This window comes from Rhinoraja longicauda, chromosome 7, assembly GCF_053455715.1.
Source record: "Rhinoraja longicauda isolate Sanriku21f chromosome 7, sRhiLon1.1, whole genome shotgun sequence".
NCBI lineage: Eukaryota > Metazoa > Chordata > Chondrichthyes > Rajiformes > Arhynchobatidae > Rhinoraja > Rhinoraja longicauda.
The window spans coordinates 1,211,877-1,233,966 of NC_135959.1; the positions used below are offsets into that span (position 1 = coordinate 1,211,877).

Here is a 22,090-nt window from a genome sequence, read left to right on the forward strand (position 1 = left end):
CAAATAAAATTGACTTGACTTGACTTGACTTATTCTTAAACTGTGGCCCCTGGTTCTGGACTCCCCCAACATTGGGAACATGTTCCCTGCCTCTAGCGTGTCCAATCCCATAATAACCTTGTGTTTCAATAAGATCCCCTCTCATCCTTCTAAATTCCAGTGTATACAAGCTCCAGTCTTTCAACAGACGACAGTCCCGCCATCCCGGGAATTAATCTCGTGTGACCTCGTACGACTCTGTGAGTCTTCAAGTATCCTCCCGCGTGGCAGAAACCCCAGAAAGACATAACCTCACTCCACACTGTAATCACTTAATGCAGGTGTTGATTTTTAATAAGCAACTCAATTCCCCAGTTTCCCATTATTGAAAGTGGAACAAAGTTAATTGCAGGAGACTGTGTCACATTGCGAGCGGGCAGGAGATTGGTGGCTGTAATTACCCACTGCTGTGGCAGAGTGCCAAAATAATCCCATGAGAGCTAGCGACGATGAGAGAGAGCAGGGCGACAGGAGGTGAATGGGACGGGTGGGATTGAACCCTGGGAGCCAGCACAGACCTGATGGGTTGAATGGCCTCTTTAGTGTCACACTAAGGAGAAACAAGGACGGCCAGACAACTGGACTGAAAATGATGAATGCTGAACTCTGAAAGCTGCAGGTGAAATAATCAAGTGTTTAATTGTCATGTTAAACACTCCCATTCTCTGCCACAGAAGGCAGTGGAGACTAATTCACTGGATGAATTTAAAAGAGAGTTAGATAGAGCTCTAGGGGCTAGCGGAATCAAGGGATATGGGGAGAAGGCAGGCACGGGTTACTGATTGTGGATGATCAGCCATGATCACAATGAATGGCGGTGCTGGCTCCTCCTGCACCTATTTTCTATGTGTACCAGCAATGGAATAGTGACATTCTTAGTAGAAACAAAGAACTACAGATGCTGGTTTATACCAAAGATAGAACAAAGTGCTGGAGAAAACTCAGCGGGTCAGGCAGCAGATCTGGAGAAAAAGATATGTAATGTTTCAGGTCGGGACCACTCTTCATTATCACTTCTTACTTGATGCCCATTGACACAATAACCAAGATAAATATATAACAGCCAATAATACAATAAATTAACTATACCGGAAGATATCCAAATTCCAAGATGGCGCCCGACCCAGGCGACTATCTGCGTGCTAGCCACAGAAGCAGATCGACAATCCCACATTACAGACGCCCCACACTCTTTAATCTCTATTATCTATACACTGTAAATGGCTTGATTGTAATCATGTACAGTCTTTCTGTTGACTGGATAATGCGCAACAAAAGCACCCCACTACCTCAGTACACAGGACAATAAACTACCCTGTAATTGTGCCTGGGGACAGGAGCAAGCAATCAAATAGCAGAGTTAACATTCATTACTGATGCAGATGCCAGACACTCACTGTAGAAACATACTGCCGATGCACTACTTCAGTCTGAAGTAGGGTTGCCAACCTCCTCACTCCCAAATACGGGACAAGGTGACGTCTCCGCCCCGCGCCCCATGTCACCTCACCCAGCCAGCGGCCACATGCTCCCGCTCCACCAATGGCGGCCGCCCGGGCCGGATGCTGCGCAACCTCCGTTAGGCGGCGCCCGGGCCTACAGTGCCCGGGCCTACAGTGTCCGGGACTACAGCGTCCGGGCCTACAGCAGCCCCCGGACTACAGTGTCCGGGACTACAGCGGCCCCCGGACTACAGTGTCCGGGCCTACAGCGGCCCCCGGACTACAGTGTCCGGGCCTACAGTGTCCGGGCCTACAGCGGCCCCCGGGCTACAGTGTCCGGGCCTACAGCGGCCCCCGGGCTACGGTGTCCAGGACTACAACAGCCCCCGGACTACGGTGTCCGGGCCTACAGCGGCCCCGGGGCCACAGCGTCCGGGCCTACATCGCCCTCCGAGCCTAATACGGGACAAGGGCGGTCCTGTACGGGTCAAATCAATTTAGCCCAAAATAGGGGATGTCCTGGCTAATACGGGACAGTTGGCAACTCTAGTCTGAAGCCAACAGTGCTGTACACACCATATACACTGTGTATAAATGTAAACTTTCCCTAGTGTGTGCAGGATAGCACAATGGGCAGGGATTGGTGGTCAGCGCTGACTCGGTGGGCCGAAGGGCCTGTTTCTGCGCTGTATCTCTAAACTAAACTAAACCAAATACAGGTCTACCATCGATTTACCGACATCTTTGGATCCAGAGCCTTGCCAGATTATCTGTTTTGCCGGAGGTCAGGTCACTGCCTCCGAGAGGAGTCCAACACTACTGGAACGTTCCGCTTAGGCTGCCGGGGGGGCCGAGATACCGGGCCGCAAAGTCGGCTATGAGGACAGATCTGCCGGCTCCGGCCGCAGGGGGCAGATTCGACCCGCCGATGGGCTGCGGAAGTCCAGATGAGGTCAGGATCGGTTTCCCTACCCGGACTAGACACTACATCTTCAGGGCAATTTCAAACGTGCTCTCGAAATTTTGTCCAGATGAAAGGAACGTCGTTGCTTTAATCAGTTGCTAGAAAATTGGTGGTGGACCTGTGTTGACGAGATACTACAGGATATACACACTTTTCTTTGGAAAAGAACCACATCATTAACCTCCATTAAAACAGATCACACACGCAATACCGTCTAACGTGTCCAAACTCAACTCAATAGACAACCCACCCATTCCCAGAACACCGAAGACAGAGTCTAAGAGAAGGGTCTGACCCGAAATGTCACCCATTCCTTCTCTCCGGAGATGCTGCCTGACCCGCTGAGTTACTCTTTGGTGTAAACCAGCATCTGTACACATTTTGCCAGTACATCTCTGAACCGCATTGAGCCATTAGTATCCTTCCTTCAAAAAGTCGACTGTTCCAGAACCAGGGGCCACAGTTTAAGAATAAGGGGTAGGCCATTTTGAACGGAGATCAGGAAAAACTTTTTCACCCAGAGAGTTGTGAATCTGTGGAATTCTCTGCCTCAGAAGGCAGTGGAGGCCAATTCTCTGAATGCATTCAAGAGAGAGAGCTAGATAGAGCTCTTAAAGATAGCAGAGTCAGGGGGTATGGGGAGAAGGCAGGCACGGGGTACTGATTGTGGATGATCAGCCATGATCACAGTGAATGGCAGTGCTGGCACAAAGGGCCGAATGGCCTCCTCCTGCACCTATTGTCTTTTACTGTAAAATATCCTTTCACCGAGGCATAATCTCCCTACTTACATATTAAATTCCTCTCACAATAAGAAAACTACCCAAATGGTGTTTAATTTTAACACTTGCACCACCTGTACACTCGGACACTGGACCCTTTGTATTAAAGTGTTCTGCAATCCCTCACCATTAACATTATGCTTCTTTTGATTTTTGTGCCAAAATGGGCCATTGCACATTTTCTCACTTTATAAGGCACGGTAGCGCAGCAGTAGAGTTGCTGCTTTACAGCGAATGCAGCGCCGGAGACTCAGGTTCGATCCTGACTACAGGTGCTGCACTGTAAGGAGTTTGTACGTTCTCCCCGTGACCTGCGTGGGTTTTCTCCGAAATCTTCGGTTTCCTCCCACACTCCAAAGACGTACAGGTATGTAGGTTAATTGACTGGGTATATGTAAAAATTGTCCCTAGTGTGTGTAGGATAGTGTTAGTGTGCGGGGATCACTGGGCGGTGCGGACTTGGTGGGCCGAAAAGGCGTTTCCGCGCTGTATCTGAAATATGAAAATAAAAATATGAAAAGCTGAGAGAGAGATGGATCTTGAAACGTACAGAATAGTGAGCGGCTTGGATACAGTGGATGTGGAGAGGATGTTTCCAGTAGTGGGAGAGGCAGGGACCACAGCCTCAGAATTAAAAGATGTTCTTTTAGGAAGGAGGTGAGGAGGGATTTCTTTAGTCCATTTCTTTCAATAAACTGCTTCTTAAGTTCATGCAGGCCAGGTCAATGGGTATTTTTAAGGCAGATAAGATTCTTACAGGTGGAGCTGCTGGAATAACTCACAAATTACAAGAGTAGAATTAGGCCATTCGGCCCATCGAGTCTACTCCGCCATTCAATCATGGCTGATCTCTGCCTCCGAATCCCATTCTCCTGCCTCCTCCCCATAACCCTTGACAGCCGTTCTAATCAAGAGTTTGTCTATCTCTGCCTTAAAAATATCCACTGACTTGGCCTCCACAGCCCTCTGTGGCAGTGAGTGCCACAGATTAACTACCCTCAGATGAAAGAAGATTTTAGGTAACATACAACCATTTCCTTCCCCCTCCCTCCTTTAAAAGTCAATTAACCAGTCCCACAGTTCACATGAATGATGTATCTGTCTTGGGATCACTGCCCCGAGCCAACAATCTGCCCACCAGGGAACCTCCCTGCCTGATGTCATCTGCTGCCAGCCTGATTTGTCCTCGTCTTTTCTTGCTTCCAGTTCCTGCCCCTTACAATCAGTCTAAGGGTCCCGACCTGAAACGTCACCTATCCATGTTCTCCACAGATGCTGCCTGACCCGCTGAGTTACTGCAGCACTCTGTGAAACGTCACCTATCCATGTTCTCCACAGATGCTGCCTGAGCCGCTGAGTTACTCCAGCACTGCGTGTCTATCTTTGATCAAACGTTGTGTTGAGTGGTGGCTGCACATTTGAGTGGAGTCTGGTTGGGCCAGGGATGAACGCGACCATGGACATTCTGGGACCATTCCCGCTGTTTCCCTACTCTCCTGTGAGAGAGACCTCTCGGCATTTACCCAGTCAAGTCTCCTGAGAGTCTTGTGTTTCAATGAGATCACTTCTCATGCTTCTAAACACCAACGAGTCGAGTCCCAACGGTTTAACTTGTCCTCGTGGGACACCCTCTCCACATCTGTATCATCCCTGCAAATGTTCCATCAAACACCTCCAATGAAATCATGCTTCCACAAATAAAAGGAATTACAGTCTCCTGCTACAGCTCCCCACTTCTACAGTCCAAAGCCTTGACATACGAGAGATGGACTCTGCGACCCCGGTCATCACGGATACTGACCTCCCTACCATCGCAGGGATGTACTGAGAGTGGTGGACACTGCCCGCTCCATCACGGGTACTGACCTCCCCACCCCACACTGCCCGCTCCATCACGGGTACTGACCTCCCCACCCCACACTGCCCGCTCCATCACGGGTACTGACCTCCCCACCCCACACTGCCCGCTCCATCACGGGTACTGACCTCCCCACCCCACACTGCCCACTCCATCACACACTGACCTCCCCACCCCACACTGCCCACTCCATCACGGGTACTGACCTCCCCACCCCACACTGCCCGCTCCATCACGGGTACTGACCTCCCCACCCCACACTGCCCGCTCCATCACGGGTACTGACCTCCCCACCCCACACTGCCCACTCCATCACACACTGACCTCCCCACCCCACACTGCCCACTCCATCACACACTGACCTCCCCACCCCACACTGCCCGCTCCATCACGGGTACTGACCTCCCCACCCCACACTGCCCTCTCCATCACACACTGACCTCCCCACCCCACACTGCCCACTCCATCACACACTGACCTCCCCACCCCACACTGCCCACTCCATCACACACTGACCTCCCCACCCCACACTGCCCGCTCCATCACACACTGACCTCCCAACCCCACACTGCCCACTCCATCACACACTGACCTCCCCACCCAACACTGCCCACTCCATCACACACTGACCTCCCCACCCCACACTGCCCACTCCATCACACACTAACCTCCCCACCCCACACTGCCCACTCCATCACACACTGACCTCCCCACCCCACACTGCCCACTCCATCACACACTGACCTCCCCACCCCACACTGCCCGCTCCATCACGGGTACTGACCTCCCCACCCCACACTGCCCACTCCATCACACACTGACCTCCCCACCCCACACTGCCCACTCCATCACGGGTACCGACCTCCCCACCCCACACTGCCCACTCCATCACGGGTACTGACCTCCACACCATCGAAGGGATCTACAGGAGGTACAGGAAAAAAAACTGCAGATGCTGGTTTAAATCGAAGGTAGACACAAAATGCTGGAGTAACTCAATGGGTCAGGCAGCATCTCGGGCGAGACGGAATGGATGATGTTTCAGGACGAGACCCTTCTTCAGACTGATGAAGGCTCTCGACCCGAAACGTCACCCATTCCTTCTCTGCCGAGATGCTGCCTGACCCGCTGAGTTACTCCACCATTTTGGATCTACAGGAGGCACTGCCTCAAAAAGGCAGCCAGCATCATCAGAGACCCACACCACCCTGGCCCCACTCCAATCTCGCTGCTACCATTGGGAAGAAGGTACAGGAGCCTGAAAACCGTGACCTCCAGGTTCAAGAAACAGTTTCTTCCCAGCAATCACCAGGCTCTTGAACACTGCAAAACACCAACCTCAGCAACTGTGATCTTCTGTGGACTGTGTCTGTGATTGCACTATCATGGTTCCCTAATACTACTGTTATGACTTTGCTGCAATTGTTATTATTATGCATGCTACTGTGTTTACCGCCCGTAAGGCTGAAGCAAGAATTTCTTGTTTGGTACGTTGTCTATGAAAGATTCTTGATTCTTCAGCATTCCCCAGCACAGCTGCACTTGTGCGCAAAGCTTTCTGTGCTCACCACTCCTAATCTCTCTGTTTTGAATTTTGTGCAGTTTTTATCTGTTTAATTAACTCTCTAGCCTTTTGTTCTTCCTTCCAAACTGCACTTATTTCTGACTGTGTCCCATTTGCCTGTTCACCTAACCTATCCATTACTCTCCATAAACTGCTTCATCAGTTCATGTAGGCCAAGTCAATGGATATTTTGTGTAGGAAAAAAACTGCAGATGCTGGTTCAAATTGAAGGTAGACACACAATGCTGGAGTAACTCAGCGGGTCATGCAGCATCTCGGGAGAGAAGGAATGGGTGACCTTTCAGGGTCTCGACCCGAAACGTCACCCATTCCTTCTCTCCCGAGATGCTGCATGACCCACTGAGTTACCCCAGCATTGTGTGTCTACCTACAATGGATATTTTAATGGCAGAGATAGACAGATTCTTGATTAGTACAAGAGTCAGGGGTCATGGGGAGAAGGCAGGAGAATGGGGTTGACAGGGAGAGATAGATCAGCCATGATTGAATGGCGGAATAGACTTGATGGGCCGAATGGCCTAATTCTGCTCCTATCACTTATGAGGTTATGAAGTTAAAGTTGCCCACTGTGACAAATCTGTTGCTGTTACATCCTTTTGTAAAGGTAGGCACAGGTTACTGACTGTGGATGATCAGCCATGATCACAATGAATGACGGTGCTGGGTCGAAGGGCCAAATGGCCTCCTCCTGCGTCTATTTTCTAGGTTTCTATGTACAATTTTACAAATTACCAAAGCCAATTAACCTAAAAAGCCTTACGTCTTGGTAGTGTGGGAGGAAAGTGGAGCACCCGGAGAAAACCCACGCAGGTCATGGGGAGAACGTACAAACTCCCTACAGATGGAACCCGGGTCCCTGGCGCTGTGAGGCACCAACTCCACTATTGCGCCACCGTGCCGCTCAGGAACTGCACTATCTTTGCACGTCCTGCCTTGCTAGCACATGGCACTTGGAAGCACTCCAGAGAGAGTGCGGAAGAGATTCACATGGATGCCATCAGGCAGCATCTCGGGAGACAGTCTGAAGAAGGGTCTCGACCCGAAACGTCGCCCATTCCTTCTCTCCCGAGATGCTGACTGACCCGCTGAGTTACTCCAGCATTCTGTGTCTACCTTCGATTTAAACCGGCACCTGCAGTTCTTTCCTTCACATGGATGTTGCTGGGACTCGGAGGGTTTGAGTTATGAGGAGACTGGAGAGGCCTGTTCGGTTTTCTCTGGGGCAGTGGCAGCGGAGGGGTGACCTGACGGAAGTGTACAAGATCAAGAAGGGCAGGGAGGTGGTGGTTTAAATTGGTGGTGGTCAAAGCCCTTTTGCCAGGGTAGGGGGACCCAGAACCAGAGGGTGTACTGCAAGGTAGTGGGGCATGATTTAAAGGAGACCTGGGTGGCAATTGTTTCACAGAGACGGCGGTGGGCATGGGAATGAGCTGTCAGAAGGTTTTAGTTTAGTTTAGAGATACAACACGGAAACATGCCCTTCCGCCCACCGGGTCGGCGCCGCCCAGCGATCGCCCGTTTATTAACACTATCCATCACCCACTAGGGACAGTTTTAAAAAATATTTACCAAGCCAATTAACCTACTGCAGATCTTTGGAGTGTGGGAGGAAACTGAAGATCTCGGAGAAAACCCACGCAGGTCACGGGGAGAACGTACAAACTCCGTACTGACAGCGGCAGTAGTCGGGATGGAACCCGGGTCTCCGGTGCTACATTCGCTGAAAGGCAGCAACTCTACCGCTGCGCCACCGTGCCGTCTGTGAAGGAAGTTCCAGTTGTGCCCCAGACTGCAAGAGGTTGCAGAATGTAGCCCAGTCCATTGCAGGGTCCTGACTCCCCACCATCAATACTTCATGCTGCCTCAGGCAAGCAGCCGACAGCATCAAGCACCACTCACACCCCGGTCATTCCCTCTTCTCCCTCCTCCCATCAGATACAAAAGCTCGTACCAAAATTTCAAGAACATCTGCAACCCCCTCCACCACCCACAGATATTAGACTTAGTGAATCCAATTCACTCAAATATTAGGAAAAAAACTGCAGATGCTGGTTTAAATTGAAGGTAGACACAAAATGCTGGAGTAACCAGTGGGTCAGGCAGCATCTCGAGAGAGAAGGAATGGGTGACGTTTCAGATCGAGACCCTTCTTCAGACCCGAAGCAAGGGTCCAGTATTGTGTCTACCTTCACTCAAATACTGAATTCACGATCTTCCAATCTACCTCATTGTGAACCTTGTACTTTTTTTAATCTGTTTTCTTTGTAGCTGTAACACAACATTATACACTACTCTCTCTTTTGCAATACCTACATAGAAACATAGAAAATTGGTGCAGGAGGCCATTTGGCCCTTCAAGCCAGCACCGCCATTCATTGTCATCATGGGTGATCCTCCACAATCAGTAACCCGTGCCTGCCTTCTCCCCATATCCCTTGATTCCACTAGCCTCTAGAGCTCTATCTAACTCTCTTTTATAATTCATCCAGTGAATTGGCCTCCACTGCCTTCTGTGGCAGAGAATTCCACAGATTCACAACTCTCTGGGATCACGTGTTGTACTAGTGTAGTTCTGATGTGCCTGGATGCTTTGCCAAATAAAACTTTGCAATTTTTCACACTGTACATGACAATGAGAAACAGATCTCAAAAATGGGTACAATTGCAACATATAAAAGACGTTCTATAGTTTCACAGATACAAAGGACTTTGAGATATTGCTGTGAAACAGGCAAGTGGAACTAGCTTAAGGCAGCACCTTGGTCAGCGTGGACGGGTTTGGCAAAGGGCTTGTTTCTACGCTGCATAACTCTGACAGTGGTCTTTATACACCGATCAGCCAAAACATTATGACCACTGACAGGCGAAGTGAATAACATTGATTATCTTGTTACAATGGCACCTGTCAAGGGGTGGGATATATTAGGCAGCAAGTGAACAGTCAATTCTTAAAGTTGATGTGTTGGATGCAGGAGAAATGGGCAGGAGTAAAGACCTGAGCGACTTTGACAAGGGCCAAATTGTTATGGCCAGACGACTGGGTCAGAGCATCTGTGAAACGGCAAGGCTTGTGGGGTGCTCCCGGTCAGCAGTGGTGAGTACCGACCGACAGTGGTCCGAGGAGGGACAAACCACAAACCAGCGTCAGGCAGGGTGTTGGGCGCCCAAGGCTCATCGATGCGCGAGGGCAACGAAGGCTATCCCGTCTGGTCCGAACCGACAGAAGGTCGACTGTGGCACAAGTCACAGAAAATGTTAATGGTGGTCACAGGAGGAATGTGTCACAATACACAGTGCATCGCACCCTGCTGCGTATGGGGCTGCACACGGAGGACCAACAGCATAATAGGCAGGTGGTCATAATGGTTTGGCTTATCAGGCCATATTGTTTTGGCTGATCGGTGTATAAACACATGGATATGCAAGAATGGAGGAAATAGGATCACGTGCAGAAGCAGAGTTTAACTAGGAATCATATTCGACACAGACATTACTTTAGACTTATACAGCGTGGAATCAGGCCCTTCAGCCTGACAGTGATCACCACGAACACTAACACTACCCTACTCACTGGGGACTAGTTACAATTTTACCGAAGCCAATTAACCTACAAATCTACAAAAGAAGAGACCCTTCTTCAGAGTGTGGGAGGAAACTGGAGCACCCGGAGAAAACCCATGCGGTCACAGGGAGAACATACAAACTCCGTACAGACAGCACCCACAGTCAAGATTGAACCCGAGTCTCTGGAACTGCGAAGCAGCAACTCTATCAATGTGTAGGAAAAAAAACTGCAGATGCTGGTTTAAATCGAAGGTAGACACAAAATGCTGGAGTAACTTAGCGGGTCAGGCAGCCTCCCGGGAGAGAAGGAATGGGTAACGTTTCGGGTCGAGTCCCTTCTTCAGGGTCAGCACCAGAACCCCAAGTTCGATTCCGACTATGGGTGCTGTCTGTGCAGAGTTTCTACATTCTCCACGTGACCTGCGTGGGTTTTCTCCGGGTGCTCTGGTTTCCTCCCACACCCCAAAGACGTGCGGGTTTGTAGGTTAATTGGCTTGGTGTAAATGTAAATTGTCCCTAGTGGGTGTGGGATAGTGTTAATGTGCCGAAATCTCTGGTCAGTCAAGACTCGGTGGGCCGAACGGCCTGTTTCCACAGTCTCTCTAAACTAAACTAAGGTGTATCAGATCATGAAAGGAATACATCGGGTGAATGCACAGAGTCTTTTACCCAGAGCAGGGGAATCAAGAACCAGAGGACATAGGTTTAAGGGGAGGGGGGAAAGATTTAATAGGAACCTGAGGGACAACTTCTTCACACAAAAGGTGGTGGGTGTATGGAACGAGCTGCCAGAGGAGTTGAGACAGGTACTATCACAATGTTTAAGAAACAGTTAGAAGGTACATGGATGGGAAAGGTTTAGAGGGATATGGGCCAAACGTAGCAGGTGGGAAAAGTTTAGATGGGACATTTTGGGCCGTTTAGACGAGTTTGGTCAAAGGGCCTGTTTCCTTGCTGCAAGAATCGATGAGTAATCTTATAGAAAAGTACAAGTTCATGAGGGGAATAGATAGGGTGAATACACAGATAATTTAGCCAGAGTGGGGGGGAAACAAGAACCAGAGGACATGAGTTTAAGGTGAAGGGGATAGATGTAATAGGAGCCTGAGGGGTAACTTTTTCCACACAGAGGGTGGTGGGTGTATGGAACGAGCTGCCAGAGGAGGCCTGCAGGACCTATACATCAGGAGGTGCAGATCCAGAGCAAGCAAGATCATGAGGGACCCCTGCCACGGACAGTTCCAGATGCTACGGTCGGGCAAACGCCTCCGCTGTCACGCTGTGAAAACGGAGAGGATGAGACGGAGTTTCTTCCCACAGGCCATCAGGACTGTCAACTTTTATAACTCCAGAGACTAAATTTTTGTCTACACTATAGTAACTTATTAACTTTATTTATATGCTGTAACTGTAATTCTTTTTGTGTGCACAATCCGCAGGCATTGCCACTTTCATTTCACTGCAAATCGTGTATGTGTATGTGACAAATAAACTTGACTTGACTTGAGGTAGTTGAGGCTGGGACTATCGGAGTGCTTAAGAGACAATTGGACAGGTACGTGGATAGGACAGGTTTGGAGGGCGATGGGCCAAACGCGGGCAGGTGGGACTAGTGTAGAAGGGGCCTGTTGGCCGGTGTGGGCATGTTGGGCCGAAGGGCATATTGCACTCTATGACGCTACATGGATAAGACATGTTGAGAAGGGATGATGGACCAAGTGGCACCGACTTACATGCTGGTTTACACCGAAGATAGAGACAAAAACAATGGAGTAACTCAGCAGCACAGGCATTGTCTGTGGAGAGAAGGAATGGGTGACGTTTCGGGCCGAGACCCTTCTTCAGACTTTAAACTGGCATCTGTGGTTCCTTCCTGAACCCCCCCACACACACAGACCCCCACACACCCAGAGACCCCCACACCCACACACAAATCCCCACACCCACACAGACCCCCACACCCACAGACACACACACCCACAGACCCCCACACACACACCCACAGACCCCCACACACACACCCACAGACCCCCACACACACACCCACAGACCCCCACACACACCCACACCCACAGACCCCCACACACACACCCACAGACCCCCACACACTCACATAGCCCCCACACACACACCCACAGACCCTCACACACACAGACCCACCCACACGCGGCGTAGGTGGGGCAGCATGGACGGGTTGGGCCGAAGGGCCTGGACGTGCTGAGAAAGGGCCTCAGGCCCGGAGCCGGGGCCTCACCCACCTGCCGCCGCCGCCCGGCCTGCCCGCCTGGCCACCTGCCCGCCCGCCTGGCCGGGAGGCCCGGGCTCTTGTGTGGAGTCTCCCCCTCTCTCTCTCTCTCACTGCCCCGGGCGCGGTTGTCGCACCGCCCTGCCCCACACCACCCCGGCCTGGTCGCGCTCGGCAGAAGCCTGGGCTCTCGAGTAGTCTATCCCCGGCCCGGCCTGTTCGCGCTCGGCCCCGCTCGCCGTTGCCGTCCGCCTAGGCCTCAGGCTCCAAATACCGCCCTCCAGTCCCGCCCACCTCCCTCCCATTGGCCGTTCCACGCGTCAATCGCTCACTCCCTGCTGCGATTGGCTTAGCGTGCGTCAATCAGCGCCACGGCGGGGGCGGGATCTCCGTTACCATTGGTCGACGAGTCAGATCACCGGAAGTCCCGCCCTCACAGGATGTTGGGTGCCGAACGCTTCTATCCGTCTCATTGGTCCGTGCCCGTGTCAGTCAGGAGGCGGCAGCCAACGGGGAAGCGCGTCGCCACCTTGTCCCGCCCACTGATTGACGCGTCACTCTGACGTCATTAAGTCAAAGTTCAAACAATCCCCAACCTCCCTCCTCTCAGCGGGGTCGCCCCACCTCTTAAACGGGCAATACTTCCTTCAGTGGGGCCCGCCGCCGATCGGCCCATCATGTCCTGGGAGAGCCCAGCGTGGTCTTATTGTCAGGAAGGAACTATGGATGCTGGTTTTCTTCATGTTTCATGTGTTTTGTGTTTTTTATGTGGCTGGTAATAAGGAAAATAGGTGCAAGAGGAGGCCATTCGGCCCTTCGAGCCAGCACGTCCATTCATGGTGATCACGGCTGGTGGCAGATCAATCACCCCTCCTAGGATAAATAAATGTTCTATCGTATCGCATCATTACACCGAAGACAGACACCAAATGCTGGAGTAACTCAGCGGGACAGGCAGCGTCTCTGGAGAGAAGGAATGGGTGACGTTTCGGGTCTGAAGAAGGGTCTCGACATGAAACCTCACCCATTCCTTCTCTCCAGAGACGCTGCCCGTCCCGCTGAGTTATTCCAGCATCTAGTGTCTATCTCCCCTCTAAACTTTTCCCACAGTACATGTATGGGACGAGTTGCCAGAGGAGGTAGTTGAGGCAGTTGCTATAACAACTTTTAAAAGACATTTGTACATTTTCCTATACCGGTCCAAATGTCTTTTGAAAGTTGTTATAGTCCCTGCCTCAACTACTTCCTCTGGCAGCTCGTTCCACACACCCACCACCCTCTCTGCTTGTTTCCAGTCTGAAGAAATATCCTGATCCAAAGCTTCAGTTGCTGCTGAGTTCCTCCAGCACTTTGCATCTTTTGTTTTTGTAAACCAGCATCTGCAGTTCCTTGTTTCTTCCAAGTGTTCGTACCTGTAACTACTGAAGCACCTGTACTGTGTAGGAAAGAACTGCAGATGCTGGTTTAAATCGAAGGTAGACACAAAGAAGCACCTGTACTGATGGTTTAGCTTATCGTCACGTGTTCCGTGTAGGTTTCTGTAAAAACCTTTTGCTGCGTGCTATCCAGTCAGCGGAAAGACAACACATGATTACAATCGAGCCGTCCACAGTGTACAGGTACATGATAAAGGGAATAACGTGAATAACGTTTAGTGCAAGATAAATCCAGTAAAGTCCGAGTGTCGATAGTCGTTCAGGACCGTTCTCTAGTAGTGGTAGGACGGTTCAGTTGCCTGATAACAGCCGGGAAGAAACTGTCCCTGAATCTTGAGGTGTGCGTTTCCACACTTCTGTACCTCTTGCCCGGTGGTAGAGGGGAGACACTTGTGCAGGCCAGAATGTTATTGTGGTGTTAATGCTACTTATAACAATTAAACACTCTTGATTCTTGCCTCTGTACTGATTGAAACTTGTAATGTGCAGTCATTGCTAGAAAATTGTCTGCAAGAAATTGCAGAGTTGTGGAAGCAGCCCAGACCGTCACGCAAACCAACTTAGACACAAAATGCTGGAGTAACTCAGCGGGTCAGGCAGTGTCTCGGGAGAGAAGGAATGGGTGACGTTTTGGTCCGAAGAAGGGTCTCGACCCGAAACGTCACCCATTCCTTCTCTCCTGAGATGCTGCCTGACCCGCTGAGTTACTCCAGCATTTTGAGTCTACCTCGATTTAAACCAGCATCTGCAGTTTTTCTTAAGCAAACCAATTTCTTCCACTGGCTCCATCTACACCTCACGGTGCCTCGGCAAGGCCAGCAGCATAATCAAGGACCAGTCTCACCCCCCCCCCCCCGTCACGCCCTCTTCTCCCCTCTCCCATCAGGTAAGAGGTACAGACGTGTGAAAACGCACACCTCCAGATTCAGGGACAGTTTCTTCTCGGCTGTTATCAGGCAACTGACGGGTGTGGGTCCCTAGGACAGGTGAGAGGGTGTGGGTTTCAGGGACAGGTGTAGGGCTGGGGACCTGTCCCAGAACCTCAAACCTGTCCCCTCCTGAACTAGGGAGACATACCTGGACCAGGGAGACTCACCTCTGCTGTCCCCACTCACACTTGTCCCCTGTCCCAGGGAGTCTCACCTGTCCTGTCCTCACCCACACCTGATCTAGGGAGACTCACCTGTCCTGGGGAGTCTCACCTGGACCAGGGAGACTTACCTGTCCCTATCCCCCTACCCACACCTGATCTAGAGACATACCTGTCCCAGGGAGACACACCTGTCCTTGGGAGTCTCACCTGTGCCGCCCCCACACCTGCCCCCTGCCCCGGGGAGACTCACCTGTCCTGTCTTGTCTCCCACACCCACACCTGATCTAGGGGGTCTCACCTGGACCAGGGAGCCTCACCTGTCCCGGGGAGCCTCACCTGGACCGGGGAGACTCACCTAGACCGGGGAGACTCACCTGTCCCGGGGAGTCTCACCTGGACCGGGGAGTCTCACCTGTCCCGGGGAGACTCACCTGCCCCCTGCCCCGGGGAGACTCACCTGTCCTGTCTTGTCTCCCCCACCCACACCTGATCTAGGGGGTCTCACCTGGACCAGGGAGCCTCACCTGTTCCAGGGAGCCTCACCTGTTCCGGGGAGCCTCACCTGGACCAGGGAGCCTCACCTGTCCCCTGCCCCGGGGAGACTCACCTATCATGTCCCACCCCCCACCCACATCTGATCTAGGGAGACTCACCTGTCCCCGGGGAGACTCACCTGTCCCGGGGAGACTCACCTGTCCCGGGGAGACTCACCTGGACCGGGGAGACTCACCTGGACCGGGGAGACTCACCTGGACCGGGGAGACTCACCTGTCCCGGGGGAGACTCACCTGTCCCGGGGAGACTCACCTGGACCGGGGAGACTCACCTAGACCCGGGAGACTCATCTGTCCCGGGGAGACTCACCTGTCCCTGGGAGTCTCACCTGTCCCGGGGAGACTCACCTGTCCCCTGCCCCCGGGGAGACTCACCTGTCCTGTCCTGTCCCCCACCCACACCTGATCTAGGGGGACTCACCTGTCCCGGGGAGCCTCACCTGTCCCGGGGAGACTCACCTGTCCCCTGTCCCGGGACACTCACCTGTCCCGGGGAGTCTCACCTGTCCCGGGGAGCCTCACCTGTCCCGGGGAGCCACACCCCCCTCCCCCCCTCCCTCCCCCCGCCCCGGTGCCGGGCGGGCCCCCCGGCCGCTGTCGTTGTTGTTGTTGCCGCCGCCTGAGCGCCGGGCCCGGCCGCGCCATTACTCCACACCCGCAGGCTCCAGCGGGGCCTTTAGGCCGCGGCCCCCGGACAGCGCTCGGACAACAGGACAGCGGCCTCCGGACCACGGGCTCCAGCGCTCAGACCACGGGCTCCGGACACCGGACATCGGCTCCCGGGCACCGCCATGGGGGGAGAGGTGAGGGGGGGGGGGGGTAGTGTGGGGGGGGGGGGGGTAGTGTGGGGGGGGGGGGGGGTAGTGTGGGGGGGGGGGGGGGTAGTGTGGGGGGGGGGGGTAGTGTGGGGGGGGGGGGGTAGTGTGGGGGGGGGGGGGGTAGTGTGGGGGGGGGGGGTAGAGGGGGGAGTGAGTGATGGAGGGAGAGGGGTAGAGAGGTGAGGGGGGGGGTAGTGTGGGGGGCTGAGGGGAGAGAGTGAAGAGATGCACAGGGAGATCCCATGGAGGAGAGGAGAGAGAGGGAGAGAGAGTAGGGGAGAGAGTGAGGGGTGAGGGGCAGAGGGTGAGGGGTGAGGAGGGGGGGGGGCAGAGGGTGAGGGGTGAGGGCAGAGGGTGAGGGGTGAGGGGGGGGGCAGAGGGTGAGGGGTGAGGGGCAGAGGGTGAGGGAGGTGGAGGAGGGGGGGGGGCAGAGGGGTGAGGGGTGAGGGGCAGAGGGTGAGGGGTGAGGGGTGAGGGGGGGGGCAGAGGGTGAGGGGTGAGGAGGGGGGGGCAGAGGGTGAGGGGTGAGGGGCAGAGGGTGAGGGGTGAGGGGGGGGGCAAGAGGGTGAGGGGTGAGGGGTGAGGGGCAGAGGGTGAGGGGTGAGGAGGGGGGGGGCAGAGAGGGGAGGGGTGAGGAGGGGGGGCAGAGGGTGAGGGGTGAGGAGGGGGGGGGCAGAGGGTGAGGGGTGAGGAGGGGGGGGGCAGAGGGTGAAGGGTGAGGGGGGGGGCAGAGGGTGAGGGGTGAGGGGGGGGGCAGAGGGTGAGGGGTGAGGGGGGGGGGCAGAGGGTGAGGGGGAGAGGAGGGGGGGGCAGAGGGTGAGGGGTGAGGAGGGGGGGCAGAGGGTGAGGGGTGAGGAGGGGGGGGGGGCAGAGGGTGAGGGGGTGAGGAGGGGGGGGGCAGAGGGTGAGGAGGAGGAGGAGGAGGAGAGGAGAGAGTGAGGGGAGAGAGGGAACAGGGGAGATCTCACAGAGGGAGAGAGAGAGTGAAGAAGGAGAGTGAGGGGGGATGGGGTGAATAGAGAAGGTGAGGGGAGAGGGGGGGTGGGGGTGCACAGGGAGATCCCATAGAGAGGGGAGGGGGAGGGGAGGGGAGAGAGTGAGAACAGGGGGGGAGGGGGAGGGAAGGTGAGAGGGAGAGGAAAGGGTGAGAGGGAGGGGGAGGAGGGAGGGGGTGAGGGGCGGAGAGGGGGGGGTGAGAGGAGCATTGGTGGGTTGCTTCAGGCTTATTGATGATATCTGTGTATTTTAGTAACCCCTCATCTCCCAGAGCACTGGGGGGGGAGAGGGGGGCGGGGGGGGGGGGGGGGAGGGTGAGGGGGAGAGGGGGGTGAGGGGGAGAGGGGGGCGGGGGGGGGGAGGGTGAGGGTGAGGGGGAGAGGGGGGGTGAGGGGGAGAGGGGGGGTGAGGGGGAGAGGGGGGCGGGGGGGGGGGAGAGGGGTATCTGATATTGCCGATTGTTCACTGTAAGCTATGATGAGCGTTTGTGGGCACTGGGCCTGTACTCGCTGGGGTTTAGAAGAATGAGGGGGGACCTCATTGAAACGTACAGAATAGTGAGCGGCCTGGATAGAGTGGATGTGGAGAGGATGTTTCCACTAGTGGGAGAGTCTAGGACCAGAGGGCACAGCCTCAGAATTAAAGGACGTTCCTTTAAGAAGGAAATGAGGAGAGATTTCTTTAGCCAGACGGTGGTGAATCTGTGGGATTCACCACCACAGAGGGCCGTGGAGGCCAAGTCAGCAGACATTTCTAAGGCGGAGGTTAACAGATATTTGATTAGTACAGGTGTCCAATTTCCCTCTGGGGATGAATAAAGTTTTATCATATCGCATGGTCTCGGGTTTTGGGGAGAATGCAGGTGGAGTGGTGATGCAGTGGTGGGGTAGACTTGATGGACTGAATGGCCTAATTGTGTTCCTAGAATGTTGGCGACATGGTGGTGCAGCGGGTAGAGCTGCTGCCTCACAGCGCCAGAGACCCGGGTTCCATCTCGACTACGGAACCTGTCAGTACGGAGTTTGTACGTTCTCCCGGTGAACTGAGTGGGTTTTCTCCGGGTGCTCCGGTTTCCTCCCACACTCCAAGAATGTGCAGGTTTGTAGGTTGATTAGCTTAGTAAAATTGAAAATTGTCCCCTAGTGTGTGTAGGATAGTGTTAGTGTGCGGGGATCGCTGGTCGGTGCGGACTCAGTGGGCCAAAGGGCCCTGTTTCCGCGCTGTATCACTAAACTAAACTAAACTAAACTTACGAACTTAAGAACTGAATAAGGTATTATCATTGGAAAAGTAGTGGAACCAACAACTGCAGATGCTGGTTAATACACAAAAGGGCACAGGAGTGCTGAGTAACTCAGCGGGTCAGGCAGCATCTGTGGAGAACATGGATAGGTGACGTTTCACAGAGTGCTGGAGTAACTCAGCGGGTCAGGCAGCATCTGTGGAGAACATGGATAGGTGACGTTTCACAGAGTGCTGGAGTAACTCAGCGGGTCAGGCAGCATCTGTGGAGAACATGGATAGGTGACGTTTCACAGAGTGCTGGAGTAACTCAGCGGGTCAGGCAGCATCTCTGGAGAGAAGGAATGGTTACTTTCAGGTCGATTTGTTTCTCAAGTGAGAGAGCAACGACTACCACATTGAAGAAGGGTCTCGACCCGAAACGTCACCCACTCCTTCTCTCCACAGACGCTGCCTGACCTGCTGAGTTACTCCAGCGTTTGAGTCTCTCTTCGGTGTAAACCAGCATCTGCAGTTCTTTCCTGCGATAAACAGCATTGATGTGTTGTGGGATCTCGGAGTCCGGTCTGTGCATTTGTGTGTTCCGTGTGCCACCCGTGTGTGTGTTGCGGCTATGTCCGCTTGCCTGGTGTGACATGTGGCGTGCGTGGTGCGTGTGTGGTCCGTTTCCCCGTGTGTGTGAGATGCGTGTGTCTCCTGACATGCCCTCTGGCGTGTTGGATTGCTGCTTGTGGGGGTCCGTGTGTCCCCTGTGTGGGGGTCCATGTAGCTGGTGTGTCAGCACACCTGTCAAGACGTACGACGTGTTTAGGTTGCCGTGTATGTGTGTCGCGTGTGCAGGCTTACCCGGCGTGACCTGTGGCATGACCTGTGTGTGTCTGGGTTACTGTGTGTATGAGGTAGGTGTGTCAGCTTTCCTGCTTGGACTTGTGGCATGACCTGCTCGTGACTTTGGTGTGACGTGTGCGTGTCTGCACTGTGACCTGCACCGTGAATCTATCTGCATGTTTTTAGTGTAACGGCATGTGTGTTTAGCGTGATGGGGCGTTTGTTTAGCGTGACTGCGCAAGTTTAGCGTGAAGGCATGTGTGTTTAGCGTGATAGTGCATGTGTTTAGCATGATGGTGCGTGTGTTTAGTGTGGATGGTGCATGTGTTTAGCATGAAGGTGCATGTGTTTAGCGTGACATTGCATGTGTTTAGCGTGACGGTGCTTGTGTTTAGCGTGATGGTGTGTGTTTTTAGCGTGATGGTGCGTATTTAGCGTGACGGAGCGTGTTTAGCGTGACAGTACGTGTTTCGCATGACGGTGCGTGTTTAGCGTGGCAGTGTGTGTTTTGCGTGGCAGAGCGTGTTTAACGTGATGGTGCGTGTTTAGCGTGACGGTGCGTGTTTAGCGTGACGGAGCGTGCATAGCGTGATGGAGCCTGTTTAGCGTGATGATGCGTGTTTAGCGTGATAGCGCGTGTTTAGCGTGACGGTATGTGTTTAGCGTGACGGTCCGTGTTAGCGTGGCGGTGCGTGTTTAGCGTGGCGGAGCGTGTTTAGCGTGATGGTGCATGTTTTGCGTCACGGCGCGTGTTTAGCGTTAAAGGAACGTGTTTCAGCAAGACTGAGCGTGTTTGGCGTGACGGAGTGTGTTTGGCGTGACGGTGCGTGTTTAGCGTGATGGTGCGTTGTTTAGCGTGACGGAGCGTGTTTAGCGTGATGGTGCGTGTTTAGCTTGGTGGCGCGCGTTTAATGTTACGCTGCGTGTTTAGCTTGACAGAGCGTGTTTAGCGTGACGCTGCGTGTTTAGTGTGACGCTGCGTGTTTAGCGTTACGCTGCATGTTTAGCATGACGCTGCGTGTTTAGCGTGACGGTGCGTGTTTAGCGTGATGCTGCGTGTTTTAGCATTATGCTGCGTGTTTAGCGTGACACTGCGTTTTTAGCGTGACGTGCGTGTTTAGCGTGACGGTGCGTGTTTAGCGTGACGATGCGTGTTTAGCGTGACGTGCGTGTTTAGCTTGGCGGTGCGTGTTTAACGTGACGCTGCGTGTTTAGCGTTACGGTGCGTGTTCAGCGTGACGGAGCGTGTTTAGCGTGACGGAGCGTGTTTAGCGTGATGGTGCGTGTTTAGCGTGACGGTGCGTGTTTAGCGGTGATGGTGCGTGTTTAGGCGTGACGGAGCGTGTTTAGCGTGAAGGTGCGTGTTTAGCTTGGTGGTGCGCGTTTAACGTGACGCTGCGTGTTTAGCTTGACAGTGCGTGTTTAGCGTGATGCTGCGTGTTTTAGCTTGACGCTGCGTGTTTAGCGTGACGCTGCGTGTTTAGCGCGACGGTGCGTGTTTAGCGTGACGCTGCGTGTTTAGCGTTACGCTGTGTGTTTAGTGTGACGCTGTGTTTTTAGCGTGACGGTGCATGTTTAGCGTGACGGTGCGTGTTTAGCGTGACGATGCGTGTTTAGCGTGACGGTGCGTGTTAGCTTGGCGGTGCGTGTTTAGCGTGATGCTACGTGTTTAGCGTTACGGTGCGTGTTCAGCGTGACAGAGCGTGTTTAGCGTGACGGAGCGTTGTTTAGCGTGATGGTGCGTGTTTAGCGTGATGGTGCGTGTTTAGCGTGACGGTGCGTGTTTAGCGTGAAGGTGTGTGTTTAGCGTGATGCTGCGTGTTTAGCGTTACGGTGCGTGTTCAGTGTGACGGAGCGTGTTTAGCGTGACGGAGCGTGTTTAGCGTGATGGTGCGTGGTTTAGCGTGATGATGCGTGTTTTGCGTGACGGTGCGTGTTTAGCGTGACGGAGCGTGTTTAGCGTGAAGGTGCGTGTTTAGCTTGGTGGTGCGCGTTTAACGTGACGCTGCGTGTTTAGCTTGACAGAGCGTGTTTAGCGTGATGCTGCGTGTTTAGCGTGACGCTGCGTGTTTAGCGCGACGCTGCGTGTTTAGCGTTACGCTGCGTGTTTAGCGTTAAGATGTGTGTTTAGCGTGACGCTGTGTTTTTAGCGTGACGGTGCGTGGTTTAGCGTGACGGTGCGTGTTTAGTGTGACGATGCGTGTTTAGCATGACAGGTGCGTGTTTAGCTTGGTGGTGCATGTTTAGCGTGACGCTGCGTGTTTAGCTTTACGGTGCGTGTTGTTAGCGTTACGGTGCATGTTCAGCGTGACGGAGCGTGTTTAGCGTGACGGAGTGTGTTTAGCGTGACGGTGGTGTGTTTAGCTTGGTGGTGCGTGTTTAACGTGACGCTGCGTGTTAGCGTGACGCTGCTTGTTTAGCGTGATGCTGCGTGTTCAACGTGACGCCTGCGTGTTTAGCGTGATGCTGTGTGTTTAGCGTGATGCTGCGTGTTTAGCGTGATGGAGCGTATTTATCTTGACGCTGTGTGTTTAGTGTGACGTGCGTGTTTAGCGTGACGTGTGCTGTTTAGCGTGATTGCTGATTGTTTAACGTGACGGTGGCGTGTTTAGTGTGACAGTGCGTGTTTAGCGTGGCGGTGCAT

At 53.6% G+C, this 22,090-nt stretch overlaps 1 protein-coding gene across 1 annotated transcript in view; it reads right to left on the reverse strand.

Moving 5' to 3' along the window:
- Positions 1 to 12,735, reverse strand: part of nup98 (nucleoporin 98 and 96 precursor) — a 102,958-nt gene extending 90,223 nt beyond the window's left edge. The window contains 1 exon segment of the mRNA XM_078401936.1: positions 12,395 to 12,735. The gene's annotated coding sequence lies outside the window, so the exon portion shown is untranslated.
- Between the last annotated feature and the right edge of the window lie 9,355 nt (positions 12,736 to 22,090).